The sequence below is a fragment of the Scylla paramamosain genome, chromosome 33, assembly GCF_035594125.1.
Source record: "Scylla paramamosain isolate STU-SP2022 chromosome 33, ASM3559412v1, whole genome shotgun sequence".
Lineage (NCBI taxonomy): Eukaryota > Metazoa > Arthropoda > Malacostraca > Decapoda > Portunidae > Scylla > Scylla paramamosain.
In genome coordinates this window covers 9,344,868-9,359,867 of record NC_087183.1, presented here as the reverse complement: position 1 = coordinate 9,359,867, position 15,000 = coordinate 9,344,868, and the positions used below count along the sequence as shown (strand labels likewise).

The 15,000-nt window shown below is 41.0% G+C and overlaps 1 protein-coding gene and 1 long non-coding RNA gene across 18 annotated transcripts in view; one reads left to right on the top strand and one right to left on the bottom strand.

The window, feature by feature from the left end:
- Positions 1 to 15,000, top strand: part of LOC135089635 (restin homolog) — a 167,070-nt gene that overhangs the window by 82,839 nt on the left and 69,231 nt on the right. The window contains exon 1 of one of the 17 annotated variants that reach the window (XM_063985488.1): positions 1,818 to 2,011. The exons of 15 other annotated variants lie outside the window; for them this stretch is intronic. The gene's annotated coding sequence lies outside the window, so the exon portion shown is untranslated. Of the gene's footprint in view, positions 1 to 1,817; positions 2,012 to 15,000 lie in introns of those variants that run through there. One more of the 17 variants, XM_063985489.1, reaches the window with a different exon arrangement.
- LOC135089638 (uncharacterized) overlaps positions 13,983 to 15,000 on the bottom strand; it is a 77,069-nt gene continuing 76,051 nt past the window's right edge. The window contains exon 3 of the long non-coding RNA XR_010261567.1: positions 13,983 to 15,000. This exon is cut by the window's right edge and continues 1,232 nt beyond it. This is a non-coding gene — a long non-coding RNA (uncharacterized LOC135089638).

The window sequence follows — 15,000 nt, the reverse complement described above, 5'->3', positions numbered from 1 at the left end:
GTCTGATCTTTGGCAACACATTACTTGCGCCATAAAAGTCACGCCACTCTTGAATTAGGAAGGAAAGCAGGAAAACACTTGAACTTTACTTGTTGCACACTGCTGGTTGGTCTGTGTGTGTGTGTGTGTGTGTGTGTGTGTGTGTGTGTGTCATATTGTTTAATTCTTCTTTTCCTTCACTATCTTTTTTCTTTCTAGTCTTTTCACTCATTTCTTTCTAATCAATGAGTTTTCTGTTCGTCTCTCTCTCTCTCTCTCTCTCTCTCTCTCTCTCTCTCTCTCTCTCTCTCTCTCTCTCTCTCTCTCTCTCTCTCTCTCTCTCTCTCTCTCTCTCTCTCTCTCTCTCTCTCTCTCTCTCTCTCTCTCTCTCTCTCTCTCTCCAGACACACCCTTGGAAACCTTACACTATTTTAATATTCTATACCCTTGTTTTTGTCCTCCCCTTATCACGCACATTTCCCTAACATTTATTATTATTTACTACCAATCTTCTCTCTTGTTCCTCCTTTTACGTAGTGAGGAGCATTGCTAGTACAGTGATGTATATTTTATTTATCGGTGTTTCGTATTTCGCTCATCGTCCATTTGCGCAATTTTTCGTGTACGTATTTATTAATTTTGGTCATGTTTTTTGCTCTGCGCGATTTGATGACCTGAGCACCTGACCATTCCTGTGATGTCCCCATGTTGTTTGTTCTCGCCCTTTCTCTCTCTCTCTCTCTCTCTCTCTCTCTCTCTCTCTCTCTCTCTCTCTCTCTCTCTCTCTCTCTCTCTCTCTCTCTCTCTCTCTCTCTCTCTCTCTCTCTCTCTCTCCCTTCCTGTTTTTTTTTCCAGTCATGTCCCTCTCCTTTCCCTGCATTCCTCCTTTTGTTAGTCTATTATCATCTTTTGCTGTCTCATCTCATTATTATCCCTGCCTGTGTTCCTGTATTTACTCTTTTTACTTCATATCTCTTGTTCCTGTCTTTATGCTGTCTCATCTTCTCTTCGTCTGCATCTAATCCTCTCTTTTTCTCTATTTCCTTTTTGTTATTTTATCATTCTTTTATCCTTATACTTGTTATGTTATATCTTTTTCTTTATGTTCTTTCATTTATCATATTTGTTTCTTATCTTCTGTTTCCACTTTGTTGTAGTTCCATCTTCTATTTTCCCCACAACTCGGTTCTCCTATGCCTCATCATGCCCCCATCATCACCCACACCACTCCCACAACATCCCACACCATCCCACATCTCCCGCCACTGCATTCCTCACATCCCTACTCAGACCTTAACCTTCCTCACTCCCTCCACACCGCAGCTCATCATCCTTCCCTCACTTCCCCCACATCAGTACATTCGTAAACATTGGCAGTAATTTCTCACATCCTCACCCTCATTCTCCGTACTTTACAGTTATATTAACAAGTATTTATTTTTTTTATTCACTCTCGTTAGGTCGATCATTTCCTATTAACACTAGTACTTAGTCTTTGCACTGCACTTACGCTTCACATTCTATAGACCTTCCTTACACTCTGTTCTAGTCTAACAATACTTCCTTACGCACTACACCTTAGGCACTCGTATCCATCTTAAGATACTCTTCACACACTACTACACACCCTCGCACACTTTTCTATACAAACACTATACACTTTCACACTACACCTCAGGCACACTCGTACCCATACACTCCTCGTCCACTCTCACACCCACCGCCACCTCCACCACCACCACTACCAGCACCGCCAACAACTGCGTGACCCCGCGTCCCGCCCCCGCTAAGCTGAACTGGTCGGGGCGCTGCGCTGTGACTCCTCGCCTCTACTCAGTCGTCTGGGTGCCGCTGCAGGGTTGGCAGTTACACAGCGCAACGCCTCAGCCTGCCTACCATCGCGCGTCCCTTGAGAGCTTTCACGAAGGCCGAGTGTTGTTCTTCGAAACTGATTTTTACCTGAAGTGAAGATTAACGTCTGGAAGATTGGAAGTCTGGAAATTTCAATGCGAGAGTAGCGAGTAATCTTTTGGTGAGTAGTTTTCTGCGTGTTTTCTTGGTGTTTGTTTGTGTTTTTATGGGTGTTTGTGTGTATGTGTGTGTTCTTGGCCAGTTTGTTGTGATTCTTATACTCTGATGTGGTGCTGCTTCTTGTTTCGTTGTGTTGTTGTTGTTATTGTGATTATTGTTGTTAGGTACTGTGTGTTGTGCTGTTTTGACCGGATGTGTTTCAAATCCTTTGCCGCTATTCATGTGTTGTGACTGGTTAGTGTTGCTGTCACGCTTGTGTTCTCCTGAGGTGCTGAGTCTTAAGAAAGTAACACTGTATTGAGTCCTTACATTATACTGTGCCTACTTCTTGTGTTGCATCGTGATAGACTTTTGTTTCATGTGTTGCTGTGTCGCATTGTGCCTTATTAATTTTTTTTTTTGAGTCGTCATGTCTTGTGTTGCAGTGTGTCTACGCCTGTGTTGCGTCGTGAGCTTATCTCTGTGGTGTTATCCTGAGTCTGTCACGTCTATGTTGCTTTATGTCTTTAAGAAATCCATATCTTAAGTTGTGTTTTGTTTTATGCACACTCCACACATTCATATTTCGTACCGCCTTCCTTGGTACTGCCTTTTCGTTCCACAAGCCTTCCCTCGTGCATCATATGTTGTCTTGTCTTCTGTGTACCGTGTGACGCACCGTAAGTGTCTCCTACTTAAATTCTCCTCGCGAACATTCCCTTTAAATGAACTGTACCCAAAGGTGGATCAGGTTAGGGTGAAGGAATTTATCACTGGGGGCAGTATTACGTGAGGTCTTCGTGATGGAATCTTTGTGAATGGAATTTACTTGTGTGTGTGTGTGTGTGTGCTGGGGAAGTATGACAAAAAACGCACATAAAACGGAGGCAAAATAAAACGGAGGCAAAATATTATCAGGTAAAAAAAAATAGACAATAACAAAATGCGTGAGAAAAATAACAATACTTATGACGTGTGTGTGTGTGTGTGTGTGTGTGTGTGTGTGTGTGTGTGTGTGTGTGTGTGTGTGTGTGTGTGTGTTCCGTTCCTCCGTTCCCCCTTTCCCCCGTTCCCATTGTTTTGGTTGCTATGGTCCCCGGGGTAATAGGAGCCAGGCATCAGTGGGAGGAACTTGACACATGATAGCGCCGCTCACCTTGCTCCCCGGCAGGTTCCTGGGAGGTTTACCTGTCTCACCTGTCCCCCATTACACCAGGCTCCTGCAGGTGATCGTCCCACTGCCCTCCCTGCCCTCTGATAAATCCACTCGGCGCCATATGATCTGGTTGTGGCGCCGTTAGCTCGATCAATTAATTCAGTTACTTTTCTACTCGTTATCTGGTAAATAAAGACTAAATGCTGGAAAACACGAGAAAAGAACCACGAGAGATAGAAAACAATGAACATAATAACTATTGAAATGTGCAGAAAAAATGAACATAATTTTTAGTCCACGAGAGATAGAAAACAATGAACATAATAACTATTGAAATGTGCAGAAAAAATGAGCATAATTTTTAGTCTTTCTTTTTTTTTCTCTCTAATTTCAATAGTTAATTTACTCGTATTTTTTTCTATTCTATTAATTTTATTCGTATTTTCTGTTCTTCATATTTCGTTTTTCTTGTTTTCTTTTCTCTGTGTATTTTAATAGTTCTCTTATTCATTATTTCCTACTTCTTGTATGTATTTTCTCACGTTTTCCCGTATTTTCTTCTTTTATTATCATGTTCCATCTCCTTTCTTAATTTCATGTTTATTTCTTGACTCTTTTTTTCATCCATTGTGTTCAGTTCCCGTATTTTCTCCGTTGTTCTTATCTTCCTGCATTCTTTTCCTTGTTATCTTCTGTTTTATTACTTTCCTTTTTTGTATTTTTCTTCCTCTTCTAAATTTTTGCCTTCCCGGATTTCTCCTTCCTTCTCAGTTTTCATCCTTGTTTTTCCTTCATTCACGTCCTTGCTTTCACTTTTCTGTCTTATCTATATTCCTTTACTTCTTCTCCGCCTTCCTCCAATTCCTCACTTCACAGAATCTCTTCTTCCTCTTTCTTTCAACTTGTCTTCAGTCACTGCTCACAGGAATGGAAACAGATGAATATATACAAAACGATTAAGAGAGAGAGAGAGAGAGAGAGAGAGAGAGAGAGAGAGAGAGAGAGAGAGAGAGAGAGAGAGAGAGAGAGAGAGAGAGAGAGAGAGAGAGAGGGGGGTTATGGGGGGAGAATGAAAAATGATAGTTGAAAGTTACATGAAGATTAATGAAAAGAAAGAAAAAAAAAAACAAAAAAAACACGGAGGATATGTTGAAAGAAACACGAACGAGAGAAGAAATGGCGCGAAATTAAAGAAACATGGACTGAAAGTGAGAGATTATAATAAGAATAGTCAAACGTTGCAATAGGTAAACACACTGAAAAAGAGAAAAAAAAAACATAGAAAAATAAGCTCCAAAGAGGAACTGACTTAACAAGAAGACGTGACTGGATTATTTAATTCTTGTTTAACACCCAGCACTTATGACATTCTCTCTCTCTCTCTCTCTCTCTCTCTCTCTCTCTCTCTCTCTCTCTCTCTCTCTCTCTCTCTCTCTCTCTCTCTCTCTCTCTCTCTCTCTCTCTCTCTCTCTCTCTCTCTCTCTCTCTCTCTCTCTCTCTCTCTCTCTCTCTCTCTCTCTCTCTCTCTCTCTCTCTCTCTCTCTCTCTCTCTCTCTCTCTCTCTCTCTCTCTCTCTCTCTCTCTCTCTCTCTCTCTCACACACACACACACACACACACACACACACACACACACACGCCACATTCCAGTGAGTCTGAGTCAGTCTTATTCCCAGCCTGAATTGCTTGGCTTTCCGAGAGAATCAGTCAACAGAGATGAAAAGGCAACTTGCTCATATTTGGCCTCGACCCCAGCCAGGCATATGTACTCTGAAAGCCAACTACCTGTGTACACGTAAACAATTCCATTTCGTGTGCACCGTAGCGTTTAAAGTTCCTTGTGTGGGTGTGTGGGTAGCTTGGTTAAGGTGGATGGAGATGTGGGTGGGTCTGTGTTGGTGTTGGGTGAGTGGATGGGAGAGAAAAGGTGGGTAGGTGAGTTTGTTTGTTGGTATGGGTGCGTATGGGTGTATGGATGGGAGGGTGAATGAGAGTAGGTGGATCTGTGTGTTGGTGTAGGGGCAGGTGGGTATGGTTAGCTGGGTGCGCGTGAGTGGGTGGGCATGTTGGTTTACTTCTCAGCAAACTCACAAAACCAATACAGAACGTTCACTGACCTTCACTATAATTAAGACCACACGTTTCTTGCCGTCTTGATAATCCTTAACATTCAGAAGCTGTTATAAAAAAAAGTAATAATAATAGTAACAATAAGATAAATAATAAATAAGAAAGCAAGGTATCTCGTTTCGAGTCTTGCAAGAGAGAGAGAGAGAGAGAGAGAGAGAGAGTTAATAAAAGAAACATGTGAAATTTGACCCTGATAGTGTTGGTGTTGCCGAGGTGGTGGTGGTGGTAGTGGCGGAGGTGGTGGTGGTTGTGGTAGTGCGGGCGGTGGTGGTGATAAAAATGAGAGAGAGAGAGAGAGAGAGAGAGAGAGAGAGAGAGAGAGAGAGAGAGAGAGAGAGAGAGAGAGAGAGAGAGAGAGAGAGAGAGAGAGAGAGAGAGAGAGAGAGAGAGAGAGAGAGAGAGAGAGAGAGAGAGAGAGAGAGAGAGAGAGAGAGAGAGAGAGAGAGAGAGAGAGAGAGAGAGAGAGAGAGAGAGAGAGAGAGAGAGAGAGAGAGAGAGAGAGAGAGAGAGAGAGAGAGAGAGAGAGAGAGAGAGAGAGAGAGAGAGAGAGAGAGAGAGAGAGAGAGAGAGAGAGAGAGAGAGAGAGAGAGAGAGAGAGAGAGAGAGGAGGAGGAGGAGGCGTACAGAAGCTTTTAACTTAACTATCTTCTTTTATCTTACGTGTCTTAATTACTATAAATAATAATAACTTTGTAAGACCCAACACACATGCTACTTGCTCTTTTTTTGTGATTCTCAAGTACAGGGCTAGTTTTGGTAATAATAGTACTAGTTATTCACTAATTTCACTCACCTGCGTTGCCTCTCTGGGTGGTTGGCTAAGTGGGTGGGTGGAGAGGTGGTGGGTTAAGTGTGTGGGTGGAGAGGTGGGTATGTTAGCCACTCACACAATCTCTCCTCCCTTATTCTTGCACTTTATTTCACCACCCTCTCTCACTCACCCTTACCTCTTCTCTCCTTCCATCCCTTTCTCCTCCTTTATCACAGATCTCCTTCCTCCTCTCTCCCTTCGTCGCCATTTTGCATTTCCTCACACTGCTAACCTGTCTTTTAACTCTACTACATCTCCCACACATCCACTCCATCTACCTCCACCACTCAGCTCCTCTGCCATGCCTCCACCAGCACCCTCTCATTATGCAAACTATTAGAAAGCGTGACATATCCCATTAACCTATTTCTCCTTTTCCTGGCATCTCCTTTTGTTTCTGATTATGAATGTTTCGCGCCTTTTTTGCGATTCGTGTTGGAGGAGGAGGAGGAGGAGGAGGAGGAGGAGGAGGAGGAGGAGGAAGAGGAAGAGGAGGAGGAGGAGAACAATTACGAGAGAGGTTAGTTAAAAAAAAAGATTACTATTTCTTATTCACCTATTCAGTTCTGTTTTGATGAATTATTCTGTTCTGTTTTATGAATTAGTACGATTTTTCTTTCCTTGTTACTTTCTTCTTTACTCACTTCCTCCCCTCCTTTCCTCTCTTCTCTTTTCCTCTCCTCTCCTCTCCTCTCCTCTCCTCTCCTCTCCTCTCCTCTACTCTCCTCCCCTCCTGTGATGTGTGGAAATCCTGATCGTATCTCGTAAGGATGTCGTGTTCCTGTCAGGTGAGGTGCCCCTTGAAGGATTGGCCCAGATTGTTGATGCTGTAGTAGTAGTAGTAGCGGTAGTAGTAGTTATTGTTGCTGTTGTCGTTATTATTGTTGTTGTTGTTTTTGTTGTTGTTGTTGTTGTTGTTTCCAGTTAATGGATCTCATGCTTGTGTTTTCGTAATTTTCTTCTTCTTCTTTTCTTTTCTTTTCTTTTCTTTTCTTTTCTTTTCTTTTTCTATTTCTTAAACTTCTTTATTTCAATTATACGATCGTGCGTTTTTCTTTTCTTTTCCAATTAATTTTGTTTGTAAATGTGTGTATTGGTGGACAGAACGGTACGCATCCTCTTCCCCATCCTGCTCCTCCTCCTCCTCCTCCTCCTCCTCCTCCCCACTCTTGTTCACCTTCACCCTTCATCTTCCTATTCACTCGCGCCTTAGGAGAACATGACATCACATCATACCGCACCCTTTTCTCTCTCTCTCTCTCTCTCTCTCTCTCTCTCTCTCTCTCTCTCTCTCTCTCTCTCTCTCTCTCTCTCTCTCTCTCTCTCTCTCTCTGGAAATATTATATACACTATTTATTAATTTTCTTTTTCATTTAGTAGTTTCTGTTTCTTCCCTTCCTTCCTTTCTTGATTCTCTCAATTTTTAAGTAATTTTCCTTTTTTTTCTCTTCTTTCTTATCCCTCCTTTCCTCCTTCCGTGTGTGTGTGTGTGTGTGTGTGTGTGTGTGTGTGTGTGTGTGTGTGTGTTAACCAAAACCACACGAGAGAGAAGGAGGAAGGACAAAAATATAAGGTAACTTCACCTCACCTAATATGCCACACTTATTTATATGTTTATTTGTATATTTATGAGTCAGAGTGTGCGGTGTTGTGAGTTAGGGAAGAAAGTTACTGTATATAATCAGCGTGGGAGGGAGGCGAGTGGCGTAAGGTAAAACTGGGACTACATACAAGAAAAAAAAAGGCTTACCGTAAAATATTGTTAGATTGTAGAAGCCTTTTATTTGTTTATTTATTTGTGTATTTCGATTCGTTTCTATTTTCTTGTTATTTTATTGGTCTGTTATTTTCATTGTTATTCTCTTATTTTGTTCCTTCATTTTGCTTTTTTTTTCGTTTTTTTTTTCATGTACTTTTTTTTTTTTTGCATTATTGTGGTCTTTTCTATTTTCTTTATATATTTTGTACTTAATTATGCTTTTTTTTCTATATTCATGTACATTCTCTACTTTATTATGATCTTTTTCTGCTTTTTCATGTACATTTTTCTATTTTTTTTATGCTATTCTTCCTATTTCTACGTATATTTCTCTATCTTAACATCCCTCGTGAACGTTATCATAATACTAAACAGCGTATTAGTATTCCCAAAGATAATTATTAGTTTCTTCTATCATTACTACCATTATAAGTGAAATGTCGAGCTAATATTGTTTGTTTTTTATTCTTTGTTTACTTTCGTGATTATTGTAGTTGTGTGAGCCTCCTTCGTGTTAATGTCAAGGAAAAGTGAACGAAAAACTATGAATTACCCAAAATATCTCGTGAGGAATCCTTATCTTGCCTGAGAGAGAGAGAGAGAGAGAGAGAGAGAGAGAGAGAGAGAGAGAGAGAGAGAGAGAGAGAGAGAGAGAGAGAGAGAGAGAGCAAGTGGGGGGTAAAGACGTGACTCAGGTGGGCGGAGCAGAATCTCCTCCTCCTCCTCTTCCTCCTCCTCCTCCTGAGTTAGCGTGGGCGTTGCCAGCATTCCTCCTCACCTCCATCCACCCTCTTCCCAGTCCTCCCACTCTCCTTAGTCCCCTTCTCCCACCTCTTCTTCCCCCATCTCCTCCTCTATCATCACCCCCTTCCTCCCTCTCTCTCCCCCTCCTTCGTCACCACTCGTAGAGACTGTGACGTCACCACTGGATCAGCAGGGAATGCGTCACCAGAGAGAGAGAGAGAGAGAGAGAGAGAGAGAGAGAGAGAGAGAGAGAGAGAGAGAGAGAGAGAGAGAGAGAGTTTTCCTAGAATTATATGCTCCATTCCGTTTATTGATTTTTTTCCTTTGTGTGTGTGTGTGTGTGTGTGTGTGTGTGTGTGTGTGTGTGTGTGTTGAAAGAAATGTTACAAAGAATATGAGTTTTATCTGTTTAAAGAAAAAAACATCCTCCTCCTTTCAGACATTTTCTTGCCCCACCTCTTCTTTCACTCCGTCACCCACATTCAGTTTCTTCCCACACACGCCCTTTTTTCTCACCTAAATACATTTTCTCCTGGATTTCCTATGACTGTGTGACCTTATTTTCATTTTTACGTTGTTCTTTTTCCTACTTTTTTTAGAATTCGTTCCTGATTCGTGATTTTTCTTGTTACCTCTTCTTCTCCTTGTCTTTTTCTCCATCTCCCTTTCCTCCCTCCTCATCCTCCTCCTCCTCCTCCTTTGTCAGCTTGCATGGAAAAGGAAAGAGGAAAGGCAGGAACAGTCTCTCGCTCTCTCTCTCTCTCTCTCTCTCTCTCTCTCTCTCTCTCTCTCTCTCTCTCTCTCTCTCTCTCTCTCTCTCTCTCTCTCTCTGAATCCCTTCACGTACCCACACATAGTATAAATAAATAAATATAAAAGATAGATAATAAATATATGATGAAAACAGCACAACGCAATAAACAGGTAGATAAACTGTCCTCCCCTCCCATGCACACCTGTCAGGCCTCATCAGGGGGTAGGCTCACCTGTCCTGGTTACCTGCTGCCCCACCACTCGCTTCCCATTCTTTATATAGACAAACCTCATTACCCACAACCACCACTACTGCTCCATTAGAGTCTTGTTCCTCTCTCTCTCTCTCTCTCTCTCTCTCTCTCTCTCTCTCTCTCTCTCTCTCTCTCTCTCTCTCTCTCTCTCTCTCTCTCTCTCTCTCTCTCTCTCTCTCTCTCTCTCTCTCTCTGGTTGTTGTTGTTGTTGGTGGTGGTGGTGGTGGTGGTGGTGGTGGTGGTATTGTTGTTGTTGTGATTGGTGGTGATGGTGGTGGTGGTTTTAAAAGTTCATAAAGTCTACAAGCCAGGCTATAAAGTTGCAAATTGGCCATAAATACTGAAACTTGAGTTGTTTATGTTTCCTTTATACACACTGGAATCTTACGTGGCAGTCTGTCAGAATATAATGCCACCGTTTATTTACAGTTTTTCATATTCTCTGGTTGATATTTTAGTTAGTATCCTCTATTACTTTATCAGGCTTTATTTTATCACTGCGTTCACTTCTTTTTCACTTGTTTTATACGTGTAGTTTTCTAGAATCTATCAGTGGTATATCTAACTTTTATTTACTATTGTTTCCCCCTTATTTTCTTGGGTCGCTCCTTTTATTAGTGTCCCTTATTACTTTATCCGGCTTTATTTTATCACTGGCATCACTTCTTTTTCATCTTTTAATTATAGTTCATTCATAGAATCCGTCAGTAGTACCGTTGTTTTTATTTCTTATTCTTTTTGTTATTTTATTAGTATCTCATATTAGTTTATCGAGTTTTTTATCGCTACTTTCACTCCTTTTTTTTTCATTCATTTAAATATAGTTCATTTATAAATCCCGTCAGTAGTATGTCAGCCTTTTATTTACCACAATTTTTCTTTTTCTTTTTTCATCGTTCTTTTTTTTTCTTTTTGTAATAGAAAGTTTTACTGGCATACCTTTTGGAGTGGTCATTATCTCCCCAGTCAATCAGTGTGCCAGGTGAGGCTGAGACTAAGGCCTGCGTTACCTGTCCACCTGTCTAGCTAGGCCTGGCTGATTCATGGTCCGCTTTCCATAATGAGTACTAGTTAATCCTTCACCCGTGTTTGTATCGAGAAGCAGACAGGTAAAGCACAGGTGAAAAAGTGGTTCTGTGAGTCTTGGGTCAGGTGAGATTAAGTAAAGAGTTGCCTGGTCACGTCTAAGGTGTGGGTTTTTAGTATGTGAGTATTGGTGATTTAGTGACGTAATCTTGTGTTTAAAAAGGGAAGGTAGACAGGTGAGGTGAAGTTTAGGAAAGGTGTGTTAAGGATTAATTGCTTGAACATACAGGTGATTGCTACTTGTTATTTTTGCCTACGTGGTTTTTCTGTTTGATTATGTTGGTGCTGTGTGTGTGTGTGTGTGTGTGTGTGTGTGTGTGTGTGTGTGTGTGTGTGTGTGTGTGTTTTGGGAAGGTATGACAAAAACAGACGTGAAAAAACAAAGGCAGGCCGAATATCACTACGTAAAAAATGACAATGATGAGGTGGACGTGAAAGATGGTTGTGTGTGTGTGTGTGTGTGTGTGTGTGTGTGTGTGTGTGTGTGTGTGTGTGTGTGTGTGTGTGTGTGTCTGTGTGTGTGTGTTGCGGTAGTATGACAAATGAATGTAATCTTGTGTCATGTGTCATGTTAGAGAGAGAGAGAGAGAGAGAGAGAGAGAGAGAGAGAGAGAGAGAGAGAGAGAGAGAGAGAGAGAGAGAGAGAGAGAGAGATTGATTGTACTGCTAGTGATAGTGCCCTCGAATCTATTTAGTTACTTATTCATTTTCTTCCACCACCTTAAATATGGAAAGTGAAGTTTATAGTGATGCTGAGGGGAAGGAGGAGGAGGAGAAGGAGGAAGAGGAGGAGGAGAAAAGCTGATATCACATTCTTCTCCTTTATATTGTGTGTGTGTGTGTGTGTGTGTGTGTTTCTAAGGCTCTGGCCGGACGGAAATAGTCGGGTGTGGCGGGAATTCAGCAGGCTTCATAAGATTCCAGAAGAGCCAAGACTTGGGGCTTATGTGAGTGATAAAGAAAAATAATACCACTGCAAATATTCCTCTCATGCTGGAAAGAATACAATTTCTACACAAACTAATATCTGAGGTAGTTGTATCAGCGCTTAATCTTTCTTTAATTAATCAGAATTGGCATATGTAGGCCGTACAAATAAAGTGAAAGCCATTATCATATTCATTCATAGTTGGCGTTCTTGCATATAGGCCTTGGAAATTATAAAGAGAAGTGGTTGATAATATCTTGGGTGACGCCACAACAACTACGGTCATGTGGCGCCGATATAAAAATGAATAAATAAATAAATAACTCTATAAAGAATACTAGCAATATTAAAATGGATGGTAAAAGTAAATAGAATAGGTTATATCTCAAATTAAAAAAAGTATAAAATATAAAAGCTCAGGACTTATGAAGAGAAAGTTATTATTAGACGTAAGAGTCAATTGGGTAGTCATTGGGTTAATTATAAAGGCACTGATGAATTGCAGTACATATTTAGGCTGAGAGGAGAGGGGCAGGGAGGCGAGGTGATGGACTAGTGTGACCCGTGTGAACTTATTTGTGTGTGGAGGAAAAAGTGTAGCTGTAGACCTGCCAGGGAAGATAAGTTGCCAAATTTAAGAGGAGTGAGTGAAGTCGCTGTTAATTGAGTATTGTCTTGTTCTGATGCGCATCTCGACTGTCACAAGTCTCCATTTTCATGTCTCAATCTTGTCCGCTCTCGTACTTTAGCTCTTCTTTCTTCTTGCTGTCCTTTTCGTCTTCCTCCTCCTCCTCCTCCTCCTCCTTGTCTTCCTCCTCTTCCTCCTTCTTAGCTTCTTTAATTTTGAAAAAAAAAAGACTTACAAACGTAATAAAGTGACTCATTGCTAATTTGATTTGTTTCTGCTCTTTTTCCTTTCTTGTTCTTCCTCCCCATCCTCCTCTTGCTCTTCCTCTTCCCCTTCCCCATCCTCTTCCTCCTCATCTTCCTTTTCCTAATTTTTTCCTCTTCCTCTTCCTCCTCTCCCTCCTGTTTTGCCTGGAACGTCAGATTTCAAGAGATAAACTTAAATTTATTCCCTTCCTCTCCAAGAATACGAGAGAGAGAGAGAGAGAGAGAGAGAGAGAGAGAGAGAGAGAGAGAGAGAGAGAGAGAGAGATACTGGAAACTTCTTACTGTACCAGCCGCCCTTCCTCGAATCGTCTCATTGTGTTGAGTCATTCCAGGGAACACCATACAGAGGCGGATGATTTCCCCTTTCCTCTCCTTCCAACACTTACTCACCTTCATTGTTTATTCTTGTTTCCTCTTCTCTTCCTCTCTCTCCCCTTCCTAATGTTTTTCTTTTTCTCATTCTCCTTTTCTTGATTTTTTTTTGTTCTTTTTAATTTTGGATTGCATTGTGTTGCTTTTTTTCCTTTTTCTTGGTTTTTCTTCCTTTTTTATTTGTTTCCAATCTGTTTTCCTGTTCTTTTCTCACCTATTCGCATTCTGTCTCTCATTTTCTCCTTCCTTCGTTCTCCTTCACACTCACATCTACTTCTCTTCCCTCCATTCTTCTTCTCTTCTCTCTCTCTCTCTCTCTCTCTCTCTCTCTCTCTCTCTCTCTCTCTCTCTCTCTCTCTCTCTCTCTCTCTCCTCGACTTACTCATCCACACTTATTCTCTCCACTCTTTCCTTTCTCGCTTCATCCACCATCTCAAACTGCCTTATATTTCCATCTCCCCTCCACCCTGCTCCACCTGCCTCCTTGCCAAGTAAGTGGACGGAATGTGGTTGCATGAGTGGACCTCCCAATCCCCTTTTTCGGTGCATGAGAAACACAAGTCAAAGAAAATGAAGGAAAATGTTCGTAACTTGAGTCAACGAACATCGGTTTACCTTTAATTAACTCACCTGTGTTTTTGCCTCCATAATCCCCGCCAAAGGAGAGGATAAAATTAATAAAGACAGGAAGAGGTTAAATTATCAACTTCATTTTCCTCTTATCTCATAATCTGTAAAGGGAGAATCACCTCTTCGTTTTTGTGATTTTGTATGCGACATTGATCTTCAGAAAATGGAAAGGGTTTGTTTGGTGCTGAAAAAAAAATGAAAAAAAAAAATGAAGTGTCTTTACTTTGATGTATGATAAAGGTGTTAAAGTAAACGTAAGGGAAGGTGAAAATAAGAGTGTTTATGATTGTTTATAATTCTGATTAGTTTGATAAAGTGGGCCTGAAATTTTAAACAGAAAATGGAGCACCTTTTGTACCGTGACTCGAAAAATACGCACATTTCTCCTGCTTGTTGAAATTTGATTAAGTTGCATTTGTCTTTGTTTTAAGAGGGAAATGGAAAAAGACAAAGGCTTGGCTTTTATGAGAGAGAGAGAGAGAGAGAGAGAGAGAGAGAGAGAGAGAGAGAGAGAGAGAGAGAGAGAGAGAGAGAGAGAGAGAGAGAGAGAGAGAGAGAGAGAGAGAGCACATCAACCGAAAAAAATGCACCCACGCCCATATGAAAAAAAAAAGAAATGCATATGAGGGCAGATAAAAACAAGGGCAGGAGGAGGAATAATGGAGGAGAAGGAGGAAAAGAAGAAAAAGAAAATTAGGAACAATCAAGAAGAACTAAGAAAGAGAAGAAGAATGAGAAGAAAAGAAGAAGAAAAAGAAGAAAAAAACGAAAGAAGAAAGAAAAAGAAAGTACAAAAGGAAAAAGAACAAAAAAGATGAAGAAATAAAAAAGAAAAAAAGAGAAGGATAACATCATCATCATCAGGAGCAACAACAACAATAACAACAACAACAACAACAACAACAACAAAGGCAACATCTCAACCTTGCCTTAAGTGGCATTGAATCCTGGCAATGGAGGAGCGATGCATCATGTTTTGCAGATCAAATGTCACAAGATTAAGCTTTGTCCCAAATCTGGCCAGCTTGACTAAAAGGATGTTGCCACGTAGCCATGACTTACCTCATTTACCTGTGTTTGTGTGTGTGTGTGTGTGTGTGTTTGTGTGTGTGTGTGTGTGTGTGTGTGTGTGTGTGTGTTTGATTTTTGTTTGTTTCCTTTTCCTTTTTGATTGTCTAGATTCTCGCAAAACAAAAATATGGTCGATATTTTTATTTACAGTCGAGCACAGTACAGTATAAAAGCAGGGTACAACAGAGGGCCCGTGTTTTGTGTTTTGTATTTTAACTTGCAATGAACTCTGTACCTCTAAAATGAATGATTGGTTGCACTTATAAGAGAGAGAGAGAGAGAGAGAGAGAGAGAGAGAGAGAGAGAGAGAGAGAGAGAGAGAGAGAGAGAGAGAGAGAGAATAAGAGAGAGAGAGAATAAGAGAGAGAGAGAGAGAGAGAGAGAGAGAGAGAGAGAGAGAGAGAGAGAAACTATTATAAGTATT